Source organism: Musca domestica, unplaced genomic scaffold (genome assembly GCF_030504385.1).
Source record: "Musca domestica strain aabys unplaced genomic scaffold, Musca_domestica.polishedcontigs.V.1.1 19, whole genome shotgun sequence".
NCBI lineage: Eukaryota > Metazoa > Arthropoda > Insecta > Diptera > Muscidae > Musca > Musca domestica.
The window spans coordinates 13,000,996-13,022,358 of record NW_026712245.1 but is presented as its reverse complement, the minus strand read 5'-3'; the positions used below and the strand labels follow the sequence as shown (position 1 = coordinate 13,022,358).

Sequence of the window (21,363 nt, the reverse complement as noted above, 5' to 3'; positions counted from 1 at the left end):
ACAAAAAGGTACTGTTTTTATTATATCCGATTAGTGCCAGAGTGTGAGTGTTTTTCTTTTTTTGAACATGTAAATGGACATGTAGTGCGCACACCCTGTAGACCAAAAAACAAACGCAACAGCGAATGTCCTTTTTATTTTTTTTTTTTCAACGAACGACCACCGTTCCATAAAGGGATTACCTCACGTGTAAAATATATGAACCAAGGATGGCATAACTGTCCTCTAAAGTATTGGAAATATATGTTGGCTTACACATGCATATGCCTACAAATTTTCACACGAACACCTACATTGTTTGGAGGATAATATTTTGAAATAGTTTTTTTTTTGGGCGTAACAGAGGATGGTTTGAAAAAACTAATTACTTAAAGTAAAAACAAACAGAGACCAAAATGGCGGTCGTGTGGGCAAAATAAGTGAATTAAAATGAAGTTAACCTGAAATAATTTTACACTTACATCCTAATCCTTTAGAGTTAATTGTAATGCCTCGTGCATGTTTTATATTCAATACAGTTCCACATTCACTTCATACTAAAAAAAAATACACAAAATTCGTTTGAATTTCTCCTCCATGAACAATACTTCCTTCATTACATCTGTCATTTATCTGTACATCCTTGCAAACATTTTGTATCTTTTGTTTGGTTTACACCTGGATTACAGAGACCCGTTCAGGGTTCCCTTTCATCGTACAACAATAAGAAGTGGGGAAGACAGCGGAGTTCCAATTGTCACACATTGTAATGGATAAATCCGACTTTGTGTGGGACTTGTCACTGTATAATTTATCGCAGCATTGTAAGTAAGATGAGAGAAAGCACAATCTCTTTACACCTTAGACATAGGAAGAGTGTTGAAAGGAGTTTTTTTTTCATTTCCTTTATTGTTTTGGAAACCTTTCATATCTCTCCTCTTCCGCACGATTCTGGGAAATTATGTTTGAGAATATTCCCCTCGTGTTGGCAAGATATCTTATTATCTTTTAACTGATGGTCAAATTGGTTTAATAACTAATTTACAAGACCCTCCGACATTGCTGTTTGCCATTGTCTGCCATTTCGTTTTTAGTTTTGGCCGGAAGAGAGAAATTGTAACCTTTTTTAATGGAGTTGCCAAGGTTAATGAATGGAAAATAATTCGCAGGGGAACCATCCATCGTATGTGCTTGCATGTAATCAGTCCCCTAAATGGCTCTGTGGCCATTACGGGACAATGTTTTAATGATATCATAAAGGATAAATGTTGTATATTTTTAAAAAGGCATAGGAATGAAATGTGCCATAAATTAAATTCTGAGCAGAACATGGAATGGGTTGGACATCCCAAAGCATGGCATTGTTACAAAGAGGAGATATTTTTTTAGAAGTTTTAGTGTGGGATTTTACTGCGGAGCATTAAAAGAAGGTGAACTAAGTGTCAAATATGGTATTCCATTCAACATGCGGTAAATGAAAAACTTGAAGAAGCTAAAAAGCGCCAATTTTTACCGAACTGAACTTTTTACATCCTTTTTCACGAGCTGAAAAAACCTTTGAAATAAATGTATCGGGATTTAATATTCGAATGAGTTCCAATTGGTTGGTAAAAAAAAACCTTGAAATAAATGTGTCGGGATTTAATATTCGAATGAGTCTCAATTGGTTGGAAAATACAGCACAAATAGGATAACATCATGAGTTAGGCAGTAAAATTATATGTATTTAATCCGATATATGAATCCCTTTATTAACTCAACTACGGTTGTTTTTCAAACATGTGAACCAAACAAAATATTTCACAAAGGCTTAAAGCTAAACAAGCCAAGCTAGGGTATAAATACAAATCGGTTCATGATTTGTAACATATATGTACGTTTTAGACTCTTTGAAGTATGTAAACGTCATAACGCTGTATAAGACGTACTAAAATTCTTAATAATACTTCATCTTATAATGATAAAAATATTGAAATGTAATAAGTTTATAGAAAAGCAGACACTAATTGCAGATTTTATACGAATACTTGTTACTAAAAAATTTGATATTTTTTGTGGGGGAGGTACCGCAGTGGTGGAAAAATATATATTCCAGTAGTAGGGTTCGATTTATGTTAGATATAAATATTGAGATATTTAAAGCTTTGAAGAATATCTCTGACTTGTTTCGCAAAAATCGTAATCCTTTATAAGGGGGGTACCAGAACCTGTAAATCCCATCAGATGTCTGGTTGGTAAAAATATTAAGATACATAAAATGATAAGAAAAATGCTGTCTTTCTTCGCATTTTATAAGAGTTATAATTATTCAAAATGTTGACTCTTTATGGGGGATGTATCAGAAGTAGTGATCCATCTTAACACCAGATCTTGTAATAGTAGAAATATTGGGCGAAATTTGAAGATAATCGGACTCTTATTTTACATTTTATGACTATTCAAAATGTTAACTCTTTATGGGGGAGGTGTTAGAAGTAGTGGGTCGATGTTGACTATTTCCGCACCTAGTACTGAACAAATATTTGGATTTGCTAAGTTTGAATATAATTTGAAGATCCCTTCTGGCTCCATGGGATAAATGAAAAAAAAATTGTTGATCTGTTGTTGGGGTGGATGGGTGGACCGACATTGCTCACCACCTGACTCGATCTAAATTATATATATTACGATGTGCACACCAGCCAGCAAATCAGACAGCCGAACGGATGGACTCTACTAGATCGACTTCAAATATCCAGAAAGGGAGGGAGACCTATGATCACAAACCGTTATTTCGATGAGACGCACTTTCTCCGTATCAAATAAAGAGTATAAATATTGCGCAGATTATACTACAAATCAAACCAAATGCCTATCAGACCAGGGAAAATTTAAATACATCGGAATAAATCAATATTTTATCTTCCTTCTTCTCCATTTGTCCAAGTATATATTTCCAATGAAAGTAGACGAATATTATATAAAATACGTCACTGCCTTCTGCGACAGGCCAATTCTGGTGTGGAAGCTACATCTGTATTATAGAAGATAATCAAAATATAAAAATTTGCAGATTTGCACTATTTCAGACAAATACTTCATTATTAAAAAAAAAACAGAAACATATAAAAAAAACTTTGCTGTGAAATAGGATTTGCTATTAGAACTTGAGTCCAACTTGGAGGGTTTCTGGTGCTTAATTCCTAATAAATTCTATATAAATACTACTTTCCAAAAAACGGCCCTTGTAAGCCATCATCCACACCAAATATGCCTGATGAGCAGCTTAACCAAAAGCGAAACACGTCGCATATGGGTGAGTGTGTCAAAGTTCTATGTGGATCTACTTGCACTGCAAATTTCAAATCTTTAAACTCGTCTGGAAAAGGAAATAAACACATAAATCACAATCATATGATCTTCGCCTAAACAAGGCAAAACTCAACATATTTTTGTTGGGCACCTTTGTAAAAAATATTCTGTGGAACGACTTCAACATCGTGGTGTGTAAATCATTGCCGTAGAATATAATTAATATTCATTATTAACTAAGCATGCTTCGTCACGTATACGCATCGAAATTTGAAATATGCATCATACTCTTCATCAATGATGTAACCATACATCACCATATGAAAAGTTATGAATGGCTTTAATTTATTATCCTTTATCACGAAAGCACCTGCTTCTTTGCAACATCTTAAAAGAAATCAATTTATTACATTCCTTTCTTTTTTTTTTGCATTAAATTATTGAGCGATTTCTAAACTATTGATGTTAATCAGTAGGGCTCTTCGAAATCTGGAACGTTAAAAACTAAATTATAAATTAGATTTCCATGAGTTATTACACCGAATAAGCCCTGAGGGATTAGACAGCATTAATTGCTACTTAATCTAAATTCCGTTCTGATTGTTTATTGGGAGAAAAGTTTTGCTTTCCAATTAGCATAATTACGTCCTCAACACTCCCACAACAGTGGCGGCTGTACGGGGAAAGCCTCTATTGTTTTCTAATGACACTTTAATGCTATTATCGGTATATCACTCCTAAGCGTTTATAACTAACAGGGACAACGGTGCTGGGTTTCCACGAATTACTCATACATCACTAATTAGTTGTGTACAACAATGACGCATATCTTCTTAGTGGAGGCAAAAAACGAAACTGAACAGAAAAAAGTATGTAAATAATCCTCAAAGATGGATGAGTATGTTCTCTTGTTGTTGTTGTTGGCTTAGTTTTTTTCTCTGGCCAAAATGAATGGCCATTTAAAGTTTACACTGAAATAGACAACAATGTACATGATCCCACTTGTAACTAATGCCAAGGCTAAGAAGGGTCATTACAGACGCACCCATATTGGGTGTGTTGCGAAATGGTACCTTGCGTACCCAGCTTAGCTCGCAGAGCTATTAAATATTTTGTTTCACAAAACATCCTGCCCGAAAACACCGAATCTGGGAAAATATTGAATAAAGCCAAACAATAATCCAAACATAAAAAGCAAGTCGCTTGGAATATTTGAAATATTTGTGGTGCTCCATTCTGCCGTCAGCCGTTGTACTTTTCCGTCGTTCCATTGAAAAAGCAAAAGATTTCAATAAATTTACGTAATCAAAGGTTTTTGATGGAAAAGAAAGTCGACGAACGAAGAGCACCAAGTGCAATTTGTAAAGAACATCTTTTGTGTAGTTAAATCTTACCTTCTCAGACTGTGCACGCTGGGCTTATCTGGAAACATGCTCAGCAGCAACAACAACAACAATTACAGCGACTACACAACGCACAACAAATCCTGATTGTATCTCCTGCATTGTTGTCTTTGTTCATTCAGTTTCGAATCATTTGTATTTATTGGACTTACACTTTAAGCCAACTACAACCCACTGGCTCGCTGTGGAAATACAATGCGGTTGCGAGTTCTGTGCGTACGGAACTCGCCTCCATTAGAACTAACCCATGCTGAGACTGAACTAACAAATCTCTGACCATGGAGCATCACACGCTGACGCAACGATGGGCAGTAGAGTAGAGTCGGTGGAAACTGATGGAAAAACAGATTGAAAAATGAATAGCCATTAAATGTGTACCCAGGAATTGAGACCTCCAGATAGACAATCACGAAAATGGCAGGACCACAACAGAACAAAAAAAAAAAAAAAAAAGAAAGCAAACAAAAATCGAAAACCAAAAATGTAAACGGCTGCATGAGGAATGCGAGCAACCATCGATGGCTGCCTTCTGGACACAAATTCTGTTCTTTGTTGACAAAATATGTCGGTTTCATTGGAGTTAGTCAAGCGTTAAAATTAACATGAGTCGTTTATAGGTTCGGCCAAGGGTGAAACTATTCTTTGCCAAGAAGATACAAATAATTGGGATTTCAAGTCTTATCGTACACCTAATATTCGGTATGTATTTCATGTGAAATATTTCATCAATGGAGACACATGTGTCATATCGCTTGTCATTATAATTCGTTGAAGAGGAAGGGAGAGATAAAATTGGAAATTCAATAATAGTGCTGCTCAAAATATAGCTTTAACATCTTATTAAAATTATTATAACTGTAACTGTACAACTGCACGTGAAAGTATGGTACGCATAATTTTTCTTAAGGTTTTTACATAGGTTCGCTTTCCCGTCGGAAGAAAGGCATTTTTAGGTATCTACCTATGAAATAATTTTCATGATGTTTTTTCCTTAGGAAATGTTGCCTACTCTATCTAGACGTTTCTCATTGCTCGGTAATGAGAACAGTGAGCTCTTTTGCTTTGCAATTTTTTTAAGAAATAACCCATTGCCTTTAAACTACTGATATGCGGAAGGCAGTTTGTTTACATTACCTTTTAATGGACGATTCGTCTCCCAGGGTTTGTGGGTTGTCTGAAAAGGGAAGTTATAAATTAGGTTCGTGTTGAGAATGAGACTTAGAAAGGTATTTTTAATTAAAGTAGCAAAAAGTTAACAAATTTGCATGAAAATGATAGGGCTGGAATTGGGATCTGCACAACCAATACTATCTGAGCTTTCCCTATTTAATTTTCGATCTAAATGTATCCTTAGCCATATCGCTAATACAAGGGTATATATCACATCATACGACCAAACTGTGACTTATAAAAATATCGGACTTTAGGTCTCTTTCGATGAAATCAGTTTTAGGACATTTGGAGTCGATTTAAGAGTGTCCGTCCGCGCTATTTGGTCAAACTTGGTTCATCGTAATATTATTATTAAAATTGGATCGACTTCGGAGATGGGCAATGTCGGTCTACTCCTTCTGCTACTTCCCACAAAACAGATTAAAACTTTAAAAAAATTATAAGAAGAGAAAAGATATTCTAACTTAGTTTCAACTTTGCAGATCCTAATATTTATGTCTGTGCATAGTCAGATGCAAAATGGGCGGTACACTCCTTCTGGTACCTTACCACAAAGAGTCATATTTTTGAATAACCAAAGCGCTTATTAAATGGAAAATTAACATCCAATTCTTTTCACACTTCATACATCAAAACAAAGTCTGGTATGTACCTCCCCCACAAGGGGTCTTTATTTTGAGACCTAGTGGAGGAAGTGGAGAAATATAGTCTAGACCTCGTACATTATGATTTTAATAGCAGACTTATGTCAAATTCGAAATGGACAATGTTGGATCTCTCCTGCCATACTTCCCCCAAAAATGGTCGACATTTTTATACCCTCAGTCGAAATAACGGTTTTAGACCCTAGGTCTCTTTGGACCAAATCCGTTTCAGAACATTTGGAGTCGGTCTTGCGATGTCCGTCGGTCCGTCCGTCTGTCTGTCTCTCTGGCTGGTGCGCACGATAACTCTCGATAGGAGTATCCGATTTGGTCCAAATGGGCTACATCGTAATATTTTTGTCAAACTTAGATTGAGTTCGGAGATGGACAACATCGGTCCACTCCTTCTGGTACCTCCCCCGCAAAAGGTCTAAATTTTCAAAAAATATATTTTTTGCACAGAAAGAGAAAGGATATTCCGAATTTGCCCCAACTTTTCAAATCCTAATATTTGCGTCAGTGCTAGGTCAGGTGTGGAAATGGACAATATCGGTCCACTCCATCAAGTGCCACCCCCACAAATGGTCAAAATTTTGAATGATTACAACTCTCATAAAATGTGATGTAACAGTCTATTGTCTTCAAATTTCACACATCCCAATATTTATATTAACCCAAGGCCTGGTGTGAAGGGGGAATACATCGGTCCACTCCTTCTGGTACCTCCCCCACAAAATATTGAACTTTTGAGTACCCATGAAGCTCATAAAACACCAAATTAACATCCGATTCCATTTAGACTTGGCACATCTGTCGAAATATTTATATCATATTTTTGGGTCCGATAGGAAATGGGCAATATTGACCCATTCCTTCGGGATCTGCTCCATAAAGGATCAAACGTTTGAATATATTTAGATAATCGAACATAGGCTGAGGGTATATATCTGGCGGCAATACCGACTGATACTTTCTAACTTGTTACTAAAGACTTTTTATCTGTTAGTACATGGAAAGAGGGATATAAAAATAGCAAAGACACTTTGTTACGAAACAGTTATTAGAAACCAATGCGAGTTCTGTTTTATAAACGTTTCATGGTAAATCGCCAATTCCGACGATAACTCAACGTTAAATAGTAAAGTATAATTTGATTCATATGTATTGGAGAGCTCCTGATTAAATTATCACAAAATATTAAGTAAATTCACCCCCTTTCCGCCTTTCCGCACACATACATATGGGATAAATATGTTTGCAGTCCATTCATGATTTAATTCATGTAATTTATTTAAATTTACTATCATCTATAAAACAAAGAGATAGGGAAATATTATTCTATATTCTATTCCTCATAGCTACTCAAAACCATAACCCTGAGCCATCTATGTGTGTATGTATGTATGTGTGGTGTGACTGTCGTCCGTTTGCCACATTCTGGTAGACCGTTGATATATAATGGGGTCATTTTGTGCGTCCAACATTGTGGTAAATTCATTTAATGATGATAAGCGGTTACTACACCAAGATAACGATCATCTGAACAAAAACATACACTCGAACAACGTTTGGGTCTCCTTTATTTGGTAGAGCTGGTGTTTTCTTTTACTTTAGTCTTTGCTTTTGTTCTACCCACTTTCGTTTTCTATCCCTTGAGTCCAAACAGTAATGTTTTTTTTTTTCAATTGCAAATTTGTTTAATTTAAATTCGTTTGTATAGCACCAAATAGCCGTTCAAATGTACATACATATCAAACTAACAACAACTACATGCCAATCGGAAAGAAAATAAATTAAATAAAATAAATGCATTTAAAATTTGCAAAGTAAAAAAAAACAACAACGGAATAAAGAAGCAATTAAACGTTACTAATTAACTACGAGCGTGTTTGCAGAAGCAAATAATACGACAATCTATCAAACAAAGACGCCGAGTAACAAAATGTCCAATTCGGATTCGACTTCCCTCCTCTCGCCACCATATCATCGACGCACAGTTGTGCCTGGTTCGGCCGCCCAAGTCCACACAACAGTGACACCTGTGGCATCACACTCGACCTTGTACAAGGGCCTGCCACAGACTCAGGTTTCACTGCCAACCACCACACAATGTGTCAGTGCAACCTCGTCCGTGTCAGCGTCCATGAATAAATCCTCGTCTTGCCCCGATTCTCCAATACGACGCGTCTCCTCCAGTCTGAGGAATTCTGCAGTGGGATTTGCCACCCGGTTCTTCAACAAATGTCGCGCAGCAACATTCACCGTGGACGGAGCAACATATACAATAGGTAAGTTCAACGCAGTCACCATTTGCTATCAGAAGTGCATTGTGTTCACGTAGGTGACACAACGCTCCTCGCCATAAATAGTAATAATTCCCTTTGGGATTTAGCGTCAGCGAGTCGGAGAGTTCTCCAAGCTGTAGCCCGCCTTAAGACAAACAATTGACGTCGAACAATAAAAACGTGATTGATTGGTAGGCTCCGATAACAACAATTTGCACGGTGATTGATTAATTGAATATAGGCGGAACGCTTCGCTGTGAATAGCTGAGTATTGTTATGCTTTTAATTGACAGATCTTATCTTGGACTAATGAACTTTTCAGTTGTCAATGTGTGGAGTGCGTGCCACCCTTTAATCAACTGTTTGCTGTGCTAGAGCTTCTTTTGTGTGTGTATTATAATTTCGTGAGTGTGTGCGTGTGTAGAAAATGTCTTATCTACCTTCAGTGAAAATAAAGACACACTCCAATACTTGCTAAGGGTTTTGTTATAAATCAGAAAACAGTTGGACTTTTCTTCCGGGATCTTTTTTATGCACCAGGATATAAAACATAAGTTCCCACCATTGCATAGCAATCATTCAAGATGAGTCACAACAAGTTTTCGTTTCAAATTCGGGCAGAGAACTCTAACATTTTCTCTTTTTGTGCATCCGATTTTAAATATTAAAATTCGATATAAAAAAGTGGGCTTGTTTAACATCTTGAAAAAACTTGTATGAATTTTTACAAGATTGTGGCTTTATTTCCACCGTCCGTTAATAAGTGTCCATAGAAAAAGGTGTCTTTACGAATCCGTAGTCTAAGAACTGTTTATTTAAAAAAAATTGTTATGTAACGTTTTTGTGTTCAGTAAGGTTGATTTTCCAATGTAAGTTTTGACTACATATCTCAATTTTGCTACCAATCGAAAGGTTTTTTAGAGGAGCGAGAAAGATGGCATTTCTTTATCAGATGAACTTACATCCAAATCATTCAACAACCAGCGAATAATGAATAAAATGTCTTATTTTCTCTCAGAAAGTAAAAGTAAATATGTTTCCAATTACATGGAGAATTCGATAGTATCATTAAAATCTTTTAAAATATATTTTTTTATTTTGCAAAGCATAAATGCAAACATAAATTTTGGCAAATGTCGTTGAAACTCAGCAAGAAAATTGTAATCAGCTCTACAATTACTTTTTGTTGTTCCATGTATTTAAGAATTCTTGTCTTAGTCAGGAGATACCCCTAAATTAATGAGAAATCGGTCAGTTCAAATCCATTCAGTGGATGCAAATATTGAGGGGAAAATACTGACTTGTAGTGCATTCAGTTGAAAAGCCTGACTAAAACTAAAATATCCACTGTTGTAGAATAATAGATTTTTGGGTTGTAACCACACTTTTAACTGTTGCAACATATTAACCAGTAAGGAAAGCTCAAAAGTCGTGCGGGGCCGACTATATGATACCCTACACCACTATGCATATTTAGTAGAGCTCTCGTAAAAAGGTTTATACAGGGCATTTCAGAGCTCTATGAGATATTTGGTACAAAATCAAAATCTATCTAATTCTATAGCTATCTCTGAACCGGGTTTCTCCAAATTTTACGTATTAGCTTCTAGACTGAATTCGGTCTTATGTACGAAAATTCAGGTGATTTGGGCTGATATTGACCATTTAGTGCACATTTAACCCGAAATCGGATGAAGATATATATGGGAGCTATATCCAAATCTGAACCGATTTCGATAAAATTTAAAACAGCTGTTCCTGTGCTCCATCTAATACCTGGTACCAAATATCACGGTTGTGGAGTGAATATTACGAATGTATGGGACTAAAACACTAAATCGGATGAAACATATATATGGTTGCTATATCTATATCTGAACCGATTTTCACTAAATTTGATATACTTGCTTCTAGGCTGAATTTGGTCCGATGTACTAAAATTCAGTCCATTTGGACTTATATCGGCCATTTGGTGCACATTTAACCCGAAATCGGATGAAGATATATATGGGAGCTATATCCAAATCTGAACCGATTTCGATAAAATTACAAACAGCTATTTCTGGGCTGTATCTTATATCTGGTACCAAATATCATTCTTGTGGAGTGCATAGTAGGAATGTTAGGGACTTAAAGATCAAATCGGATGAAAGATATATATGGGAGCTATAGCTATATCTGAACCGATTTTCTCCAAATTTGATATACTTGCTTCTAGGCCGAACTCGGTTGGGTGTGCCAAAATTCAGGTAATTTGGACTGATAGTGAACATTTGGTGGTCAATTAACCCGAAATCGGATGAAGATATATATGGGAGCTATATCCAAATCTGAACCGATTTCGATAAAATTTAAAACAGCTATTTCTGTGCTCCATCTAATACCTGGTACCAAATATCACGGTTGTGGAGTGCATAGTAGGAATGTTAGGGACTTAAAGATCAAATCGGATGAAAGATATATATGGGAGCTATAGCTATATCTGAACCGATTTTCTCCAAATTTGATATACTTGCTTCTAGGCCGAACTCGGTTGGGTGTGCCAAAATTCAGGTAATTTGGACTGATAGTGAACATTTGGTGCTCATTTAACCCGAAATCGGATGAAGATATATATGGGAGCTATATCTAAATTTGATCCGATTCTCACCAATTTCAATAGGGTTCGTCCTTGGGCCAAAAAAAGATTGTTTGGAAAATTTCATCTCAATCGGATAATAAATGCGACCTGCATTTTGTTCACAAGAATACATGGACAGACGGACGGACGGACGGACGGACGGACGGACGGACGGACAGACGGACGGACATGCATAATTCGACTCAGAAAGTGATTCTATGAAGGTTCTCAAAAGTAACTATGGGTCTATTTCGTTTCCTTCTCCATGTTACAAACAAATGCACAAAGACATAATACCCTTACCACTATGTGGTGTAGGGTATAATAATGTTTACTACAGCTAAACAGGACTTTAAGGACCTCAAAAACTCAGCTTTATTTGAATTTTACCTGGAAATGTGGAGGGATGTAACACATTTTTCAAGAGAGAACGTTTTGCAAGAATACTCAATATCATCTAAGACCTTTAGGTGTAAAAAAAAATTATAATTATATTAATTCAACATCCACCTAAATAATCTTTGTGATAAATCAGAAAAAATATATCCCAAATCAAATATATAATTTTTGCTAACCTCAATAAGTAAATCAGGTTGAATGTCTTTCCAGTCGTCTCTAGTTTTCAGAATTTGTCTCATTTTATAAATAACAAAAGCCGAGATTAACAGAAAGGTTCAAAGAGCTAAGAAAATCTTAATGCATACTTTCTGAAGGTCAAACAGTGTCTACCATTTTTGTCGTTTTGTTCGTTTTTCTATTTTGTTCACATTTTTTTTCTTTTTTGCTGAATAGCAACCTCACAAATACCAAGGGGACAAATTGACAATGTATGAAAAACGTCTAAGTGACTCAGAGTGACAAACTTACGCACACGTGCATGCTAAATGGAAGAAAACAACAATCTTGCATATAATAGAGAGAGTGTGCAACAAAAGTGTTCCTCAACACTCCCCCTCCCAATGGTCGGAGTCTAAAGCCAAATAATAGAGCCCCTAATGCACAGTGGTCGCAATGTGTTTTTAGAATTTAATTGATTTTAAAATGTTAAAAATTTAACAATTTAAATTTGACATATAATATTTTAATACGTTAAAAAGTCCTCACATAAAAATTTCAGCATTCAATTTTATTTATTTGAGAGAATTTGGCCAAATATGCAAACGGAATGGAATTTGAGTTCTTAGGGAGGATAAAGTGTAGTGACTAACATAGGTTCACGTTTTTCCTTGCTTTACTTATCCACGTTTTTAGAAAATTGCAAAGTCTCCAGGCCTATCTTCATCCATTTGGATTATATGTATAGAGTTTTGTTACTAAAACTTAATTTAGAGAAAAGGGTTAAACAGGGAGTGCATTTTAATGATTATACTTTTGGAAATGTTTTGCTAGTAGTAATTTTATTAATTCGGAAAAATTTTAGGCCATTTCGCTGAACAGTATGGATAAAACCTATGAAATACCAAAACTCACGAAGTAGCGTAATAAGGGGACATTTCAAAATTGTGAACGTTCTAAAGATGTAGCATACAGTGTGAGATAAACTACTGAATAAAAGTCAAACGCCATAATTTTTATTTTTTTAAAGCAAAAAATGCCGGAAGTATCATCAAATTTTAGAATAAGTTTAGATTTGTTCAAACTGGTCACCTTTTGCACGAATTATGGCCTTCAAACGGCCAATGAAATCGTCGCACTCTGCCCGAATGCCCGGAGATTTTGGTGGCCATTGTGCGCTGAAAATGAAGCGACGAGGCTTATTTTGTAACCCTTAATGGGTGGCGCGTGCTGAGTGCGATGGTGCTGAGTCCATCTGACACCATCCCCATGACCGGCGCTTAAGTTCTGGTGGCCAAACGAAGGTGCACATTTTCAGCTGACCTCTGGACAACGAATGTTTTCTCATCGGAGAAAACCAAATTCGGCAGTTCACCACTTTCGCCCAACTCTTTAGCTCTTTTGAGTCTATATTTTTTCTGTTGCGGTGTAAGTTCTTGCACTTTTTGGAATTTCAATGGCTTTACCCCGAGCTCACTGTTCAATATTTGCCGAATGGAATATTATGATATGTTCAACTCACGAGCCATTTTTCGGCCACTACGACGCGGGTTTTCGATAAAGTCGCTTCTTTACTTTTCGAACCATTTTGCCGATGTTGCTGTTTTCTTCCGTCCACTTCCTTGACGTCGGGCTACGCTACCAGTATCAGTATCACGGTAACGAGCGATGGTACGAGACACAAAAGGTTTATTCAAATTTAAATTCTGGACTGCTCTAACGATAATTCTCACCAAAATGCTTTTGTACGCTTGTAAACAATATAATGAGCTGTCACTGGAATAATTTTATCAGCTGTCGGACGAGTGATTTTTAAATGACAGCAGTCTAAAGTTGGTTGCAGTTTTTTCATCTCTCCCTGTACGAGCGAAATAATGTACAAAGATTTTCATCTGTTTGGCAGAAGTACACCTTAAAATCTAAAATAAAAATGGATTTTAAAAGACTTTTGAAAAGTCAAAAATACAGTTTTAATTGACAGAATTGTAAAATCGAAAACTTGACTTTTTCATTGAAAGCAAAAATGTTAAAGTCTGAAAGTCGTATTTTCTTTCCCTAGTTATTATGATTTACTTTATACTAATTCCCAATATAAGCGAAAATTTTTGTACGGGTAAAGTCGTTAAATATGCATAGTGGCATAGGCAATCGTATAGTTGACCCCGACAGACCTTTGTCCTTTCCTAACTCGGATTTCGAAACAATCTTGGACAGATTAAATGTTTGTGTTGAACTTTTGTCTTGTATTTACCTCAATTGTCATACTTACATCATAACCTCCTGCATGGCGTGGACATGTTTATAGGAAGACATTCGATATGCCAATAGTCGGTTGTCTGTAGTGGTATCTGGGGACTTTTGAATGTTCGTCAAAGGACAAATACACACATGCATACATACAAGACAATTTCACAGAAACTAGCTGAATGTATGACCAGCTGGATGGATGTATGGTTGGTTGGTTGGCTGACAGACATGCACGTTGAGGGTCAAAAACAATGCAATTATTTATTAATATTGACATTGTCTACGTGTCGCTACAAGGTCTTTACTTAGAATGGGGGAGTGATAATCCAAGATGGGCTAGGGAAATCACTTGATTGTCCAAGACTAACAATCCCACCCCCATGTGATTTTTTATTTTCCCATTATTACCATATAAGAATTGGAAAATATCTTTTTTAGAGTTTGCCTTTGTTTTGTACATCGAAGTGGATGCCCTGCACACCATCATAACGATCATAACGGCAATACAAACTTGCATATTTCCATTTTCCCACCCTCCTCAGAGACAAATAAAGTTTATTGCAGTTGTTAGCTGTGTTATATCCGCTGTTGTACAGCACTGATTGAATTACCTGAATCCATTACAGTTTTAATCAGTTTCTATGCTGCTGCTTCTACTTATCATCTTTAAAGTTTTCCCAGCTTTGGCCTAAGAAAACAATAGCACTCAACCTCAGCTGTAGTCATATAAGTCATGTTTTCTATAAAAACACAAAACACTTTAACTACCCCAGTTGTTGGGTGGACAGAACTGCATGGCTGTGTCCTACTAGGCCTCGTCCCTCCGCATTGAGTATGTACCGGATGGTTTGAAGGCAATCTCTTGGAGGAGAGGGTCGAACATTGTTTATGGTGCCATAATACGTTCTCCCCTCCTTCTTGTGGGTGTCGAGGTTATTGGCAAATGTGAAAAATCCAGGTTAGGCGGCGGGAGCACAGAGACATTATCGAGCGTTGTGGTGACCAAACCACTGAGTACAATCAAAGTCATTTGACCTTGATGAAAGGGGTGGAGGGGCTGGCCAGTCAGGGAGCAAAATCAATGCCTATAACACTTTCTTCTAGCAACCCAATCCAAGTGAGCGGAGACGGAACCTTGAAGGTCTTAAGACTATGCCATGGACATTCGAATGATGTGTTGGAATAACATAAAGGGGATATTGGACGTTCGCTTTAATCGCATTACATACAGGCAAACACAATCAAGCAATACAAATTGTTGGTAATGTCCACAATGGGCCTTAGGTTCAGTTGGTGGAGGAGGCCGTTATGGCCGTTACACCTGCATGCAATCTTCATCAATTAGAAAGATTGCCAGGAAGTCGAGGAGCTATTTACGCTGAATAACTGAACAACAAAGGAATGTGGAAATATTCGTTGTGCATTGATGTCGATGTTTGTGACGATTGTTTGATAATAGAGTGGGTCGAGTGGAATGATAAACTATACAATTGACATTGCACATAGCTGAGGAAATATTCTATTTTTGACACACTGGCACATTTTAATAAATGTATCCAAACTAGATCGATTGCAAGGAATATGGAGGCTATAAAATTGGCAATGAATACGTCGATTTTAAAATAATAACCAAATAAAATGACGGGTGTTGTTTTTCATTGGGAACCCACACCTCCTGTTATTATACCCATATGGAAGCCATATGGCGAGAGAGGGTATATATCATTTTATACGTCCAAAACGTGCCTCGTCGAAATAACGATTTTAGAGACTAGGTCTCTTTGAACCAAATCCATTTCACGGTATTTGGAGTCGATCTAGCGATTCCCGTCCGTCCGTCCATCAGTTTGTCTGCTGGCTGGTGCGCACGATAGCCCTCGAAGGGAGTATCCGATTTGGTCCAAACTTAGTACATCGTAATATTATTATTAAACTTATATCGAATTCGGAGATGGACAATATCGGCCCACTCCTTCTGGTACCTCCCCCACAATAGGTCAAAATTTGAAAAAAATAGTTTACTGCACAGAAAGAGAAGCAATAATCCGACTTTGTTCGAACTTTGCAAATCCTAATATTTGTGTCTGTTCTAGGTCAGGTGTAAAAATGGATAATATCGGTCATCAGGTACCATCAAGTACCTCCCCCACAAAGGGTCAACATTTTAAATAATTACAACATTTTCCAATATATTTAATAATATGAGTTTTTTTGAGCTTTAGGCCAGTTTTTTATTTTATTTCATTTTTGATCTCCGATATTTCGCAATTGTATAAATTGCATCTTCAGGGGATCTACAAGATAATATAATATTCTTAATATTACTATCACAGCATTGATTGAAAAATAGAAACAAACACAATGTTATTACACAAAAATCGCTTACTTGTAAACAATAATCGTCAAGTTAACTTAATAACTACGATAGAATGCACTATCATCGTCGGCTGTTAATATTGCACTGATTTTGTTTACATATTGCACGATCTCTTCTTTTGTGTCAAATGTCTATAGCAATAAGCTGCGTTATCTGTGTCGCTCTTAAAATTTATTCTCTCTGTTGTGATGTAGATTGTAGATTGAAAAGATATATAAATCTATGATTTACGTACCAAATTTTTCAGAACGATTCCAGAACTCAAATTTATATGACAAGAACAAATATATAATAGCCCAGAAAAACAACAACACTCTCAAAAAGCTATTTAGCCATACAAAAGACAAAATACAAAATCCTGATAAACACAATGTGATATACCAAATACAATGCGATGGCAACCCTAACGAAAAATGTGGGAAATATTATGTTGGTACCACAAAAAATAAATTGAAAACTAGACTATCAGCCCATAAGTCTGATTTAAAAATGAGAAACCAAAATTACACACAAAAAACAGCGCTTGCGGAACACTGTATATCAAGCAACCATCAGCCAAACCTTGAACAAGTAAAAATACTGCAAACGGAAAACCATTACCACAGAAGACTCACATTAGAAATGTTACACATCAACAATCTACACACAACAGAGAGAATAAATTTTAAGAGCGACACAGATAACGCAGCTTATTGCTATAGACATTTGACACAAAAGAAGAGATCGTGCAATATGTAAACAAAATCAGTGCAATATTAACAGCCGACGATGATAGTGCATTCTATCGTAGTTATTAAGTTAACTTGACGATTATTGTTTACAAGTAAGCGATTTTTGTGTAATAACATTGTGTTTGTTTCTATTTTTCAATCAATGCTGTGATAGTAATATTAAGAATATTATATTATCTTGTAGATCCCCTGAAGATGCAATTTATACAATTGCGAAATATCGGAGATCAAAAATGAAATAAAATAAAAAACTGGCCTAAAGCTCAAAAAAACTCATATTATTAAATATATTGGAAAATAGGTCGAAAAAACTCACACTTATAATATATAACACGGAGAGCACGCCGAATACCAACAACATGATCTACAGAAACATCAAGTATAAAAACAACATCAAACACAGCATTAACAAACACAAAAACACAAAAGTGAAGATTGCCAAAACAAAATGCTCTTTAACTTTTCTAATTCGATGTCGTAACAACGGCATCATTCCTAACTTTATTAAAAATGCCTTAAAAAATATTCACAATATTTTTAAGACATCTCAAATATACCACATTAAAAATACATTAAAGGGATACATTGATACTTTTCAAAACAAGATTCTCAATCTACTAATTAAACAGAAACATTACGAAATAAAGAACAATCAAAGGGATCAACAAAATATAGAAAAAACTTTGGGAGAAAATCTAACACAACAAGAGATAAACATAGTTACTCAAAACGAAAGCAAAATAATATCGAACATGGAGAACGAAATAAAAAACACACAGAAAAGAAAATTCGAAAAACTTAAACAACAACAAATGATACAACTTGGCATAAAACAGAATGATAAATGGTTTGTAAACAAAACAAACACTCAATTCCCCGATGACGTGAAATGGCTTCTTTCGCTTGGAGAGAAATTTGGACTTCCAACAACAAAATCACAATTCCCACTATTTAAACTAATAGCAGACGGCGAAGACGTAATACAAACATGGAATGACAAAGAACAACAAGAAATGATGAGGACAAAGTTCACAACAATGATAGACACACATATGAATAAGATGAAAGAGAGTGAACGAGATAAATTTATCAACAGCACAGTGGGCCGCACCAAAACTTTTTTGAAACAAAATAAAAATATATTAATTTTAAATGCTGACAAAGGAAATGTTACGGTTGCAATGGACATTAATGACTACAAACAGAGGATGAACAGTATTATTTCAGATATGATGACATATCAACGGGTGAACAAAGATCCAACAACAGGTTTGATAAAAAAGAATAATGAACTGGTGGAGGAGCTATACAAAAACAACATTATTACGACAATGGAAAGGAAAAAACTCAGAAGTGACGTGGCTACAGCTCCAAGATTGTACGGACTACCAAAAATTCACAAGGTAGATTTCCCGTTACGCCCGATCTGTTCTTCAATCAATTCTCCGTCGGAAGAACTGTGCAAATATGTGGTTAAAATTTTAAAAAATCTTACCAAATTCTCCAAATATAACGTTCAAGACTCAATGGCGTTCAAAAACAAAGTTAAAAATATGACGATTAAAGAAAATGACAGGATGGTTTCGTTCAATCTTACCAAATTCTCCAAATATAACGTTCAAGACTCAATGGCGTTCAAAAACAAAGTTAAAAATATGACGATTAAAGAAAATGACAGGATGGTTTCGTTTGACGTAGTATCACTCTTCCCAAGCATACCGATAGATCTTGGTATTCAAATAATCGACGAAAGGTGGGAAGAACTAAAAGAATACACAAATATGACAAAGGGCCTATTTTTGAGTATTCTAAAATTTTGCATTAAAGACAACCGATATTTCAAATACGACGACAAGATATATAAACAAAAGAAAGGACTGCCAATGGGTTCACCAGCTTCTCCAGTTGTGGCGGATATAGTCATGGAGAAACTCTTAGACACCTGCATGGAAAAACTGACAACAAAACCCAAAATATTAACGAAATACGTGGACGATCTTTTTGTGATAACTGGGGAAGATGCAATCAATGATACATTGAATATACTTAACAGTTTCAGCAACAATATCAAATTCACCATGGAGGATGAAATGAATGGATGTTTACCATATCTAGACACAATAATATATAGAAATAAGGACAAATTAGAATTAGACTGGTATCAGAAACCCACGGCATCGGGAAGAATTATAAATTTCTTTTCGAAACATCCCAAGCAAATGATTATAAACACTGCAAAAAATTTAGTACATAGAGTAATGAGCATTAGTGACGAGAAATTCCATAACAAGAACAAACACAAAATCCGAGATATTCTAACAAACAACAATTTTCCAATAAGAATAATAAATAGATTAATAGGACGACGGAATACTACTAGAGAAACCCAAAAAGATGAAAAGATATATAAATCTATGATTTACGTACCAAAAATTTTTCAGAACGATTCCAGAACTCAAATTTATATGACAAGAACAAATATATAATAGCCCAGAAAAACAACAACACTCTCAAAAAGCTATTTAGCCATACAAAAGACAAAATACAAAATCCTGATAAACACAATGTGATATACCAAATACAATGCGATGGCAACCCTAACGAAAAATGTGGGAAATATTATGTTGGTACCACAAAAAATAAATTGAAAACTAGACTATCAGCCCATAAGTCTGATTTAAAAATGAGAAACCAAAATTACACACAAAAAACAGCGCTTGCGGAACACTGTATATCAAGCAACCATCAGCCAAACCTTGAACAAGTAAAAATACTGCAAACGGAAAACCATTACCACAGAAGACTCACATTAGAAATGTTACACATCAACAATCTACACACAACAGAGAGAATAAATTTTAAGAGCGACACAGATAACGCAGCTTATTGCTATAGACATTTGACACAAAAGAAGAGATCGTGCAATATGTAAACAAAATCAGTGCAATATTAACAGCCGACGATGATAGTGCATTCTATCGTAGTTATTAAGTTAACTTGACGATTATTGTTTACAAGTAAGCGATTTTTGTGTAATAACATTGTGTTTGTTTCTATTTTTCAATCAATGCTGTGATAGTAATATTAAGAATATTATATTATCTTGTAGATCCCCTGAAGATGCAATTTATACAATTGCGAAATATCGGAGATCAAAAATGAAATAAAATAAAAAACTGGCCTAAAGCTCAAAAAAACTCATATTATTAAAAATAATTACAACATTTATAAAATGAAATATAAGAGTCCTGTTGTCTTGTCAAAGGTAAGTTGGAATATATCGGCCCACTCCTTCTGGTACCACCCCCAAAAAAGGTCAAAATTTTCAAAAAAAAAATATTTTACTCACAGAAAGAGACAGGATAATCCGATTTTTCTCCAACTTGGCAAATCCTAATATTTGCATCACTGATAGGGCAGGTGCGAAAATGAACAATATCAGTCCACTCTATCAAGTATCTCCCCCACAATGGATCAACATTTTGAGTAATTATAAATCTTATTAAATGTGATGTAAGAGTCCGATTGTCTTCAAATTAATCCGTGGTCTGGTGTGAAGATGGAATATATCGGTCCACTTTTACAGGTACCTCCCCCATAAAGGGTCAAAATTTTTTAATATTCATGAAGCTCATAAAACGCGGAATTAAAATGCGATTCCATTCAGACTTGATCCAGATGGTAGAGATTGGACCATTTCTCATCGAAGAAATCTAAAAAGGCATTCACCTCTCTTCAAATTGCACACATAAAAACATTTTTTCTAACACAAGATCTGTTGTGAAGATGATATATATCTGCTAACCCCTTCTGGTACCTTATCCACAAAGATCCACAATTTCCAATACTTTTATCTGTCGTAACTTGATTTGATTCTTTACTACTAAATAATAGTCTCAATCAGAAACCTGGGATGAATATGAAATGTATGATTTCGCATACAATTGGATATAAATGTTTGATTTTGTAGTTCGCCCATACCAATATTTTTATCTGTATTAAATGAAGTATGAAAATGGGATACTTCCGACGTCTATATCTGAATCATCACGCACATT

At 35.6% G+C, this 21,363-nt stretch overlaps 3 long non-coding RNA genes across 3 annotated transcripts; 2 read left to right on the top strand and 1 right to left on the bottom strand.

Annotated features, from left to right (window-relative positions):
• Positions 1-16,399: 16,399 nt before the first annotated feature.
• LOC105261747 (uncharacterized) lies at positions 16,400-16,753 on the bottom strand. Its single transcript, XR_891509.3, has 2 exons — positions 16,584-16,753; positions 16,400-16,491 (listed from the first exon to the last, which is right to left on the bottom strand). It is a non-coding gene; the product is annotated as an uncharacterized LOC105261747 (long non-coding RNA).
• Positions 16,754-16,824: 71 nt separating this feature from the next.
• LOC131802016 (uncharacterized) lies at positions 16,825-17,581 on the top strand. The gene is made up of 2 exons (XR_009342008.1): positions 16,825-17,397; positions 17,490-17,581. It is a non-coding gene; the product is annotated as an uncharacterized LOC131802016 (long non-coding RNA).
• Positions 17,582-18,903: 1,322 nt separating this feature from the next.
• Positions 18,904-20,506, top strand: LOC131802017 (uncharacterized). Its single transcript, XR_009342009.1, has 2 exons — positions 18,904-20,322; positions 20,415-20,506. It is a non-coding gene; the product is annotated as an uncharacterized LOC131802017 (long non-coding RNA).
• Positions 20,507-21,363: the final 857 nt, after the last annotated feature.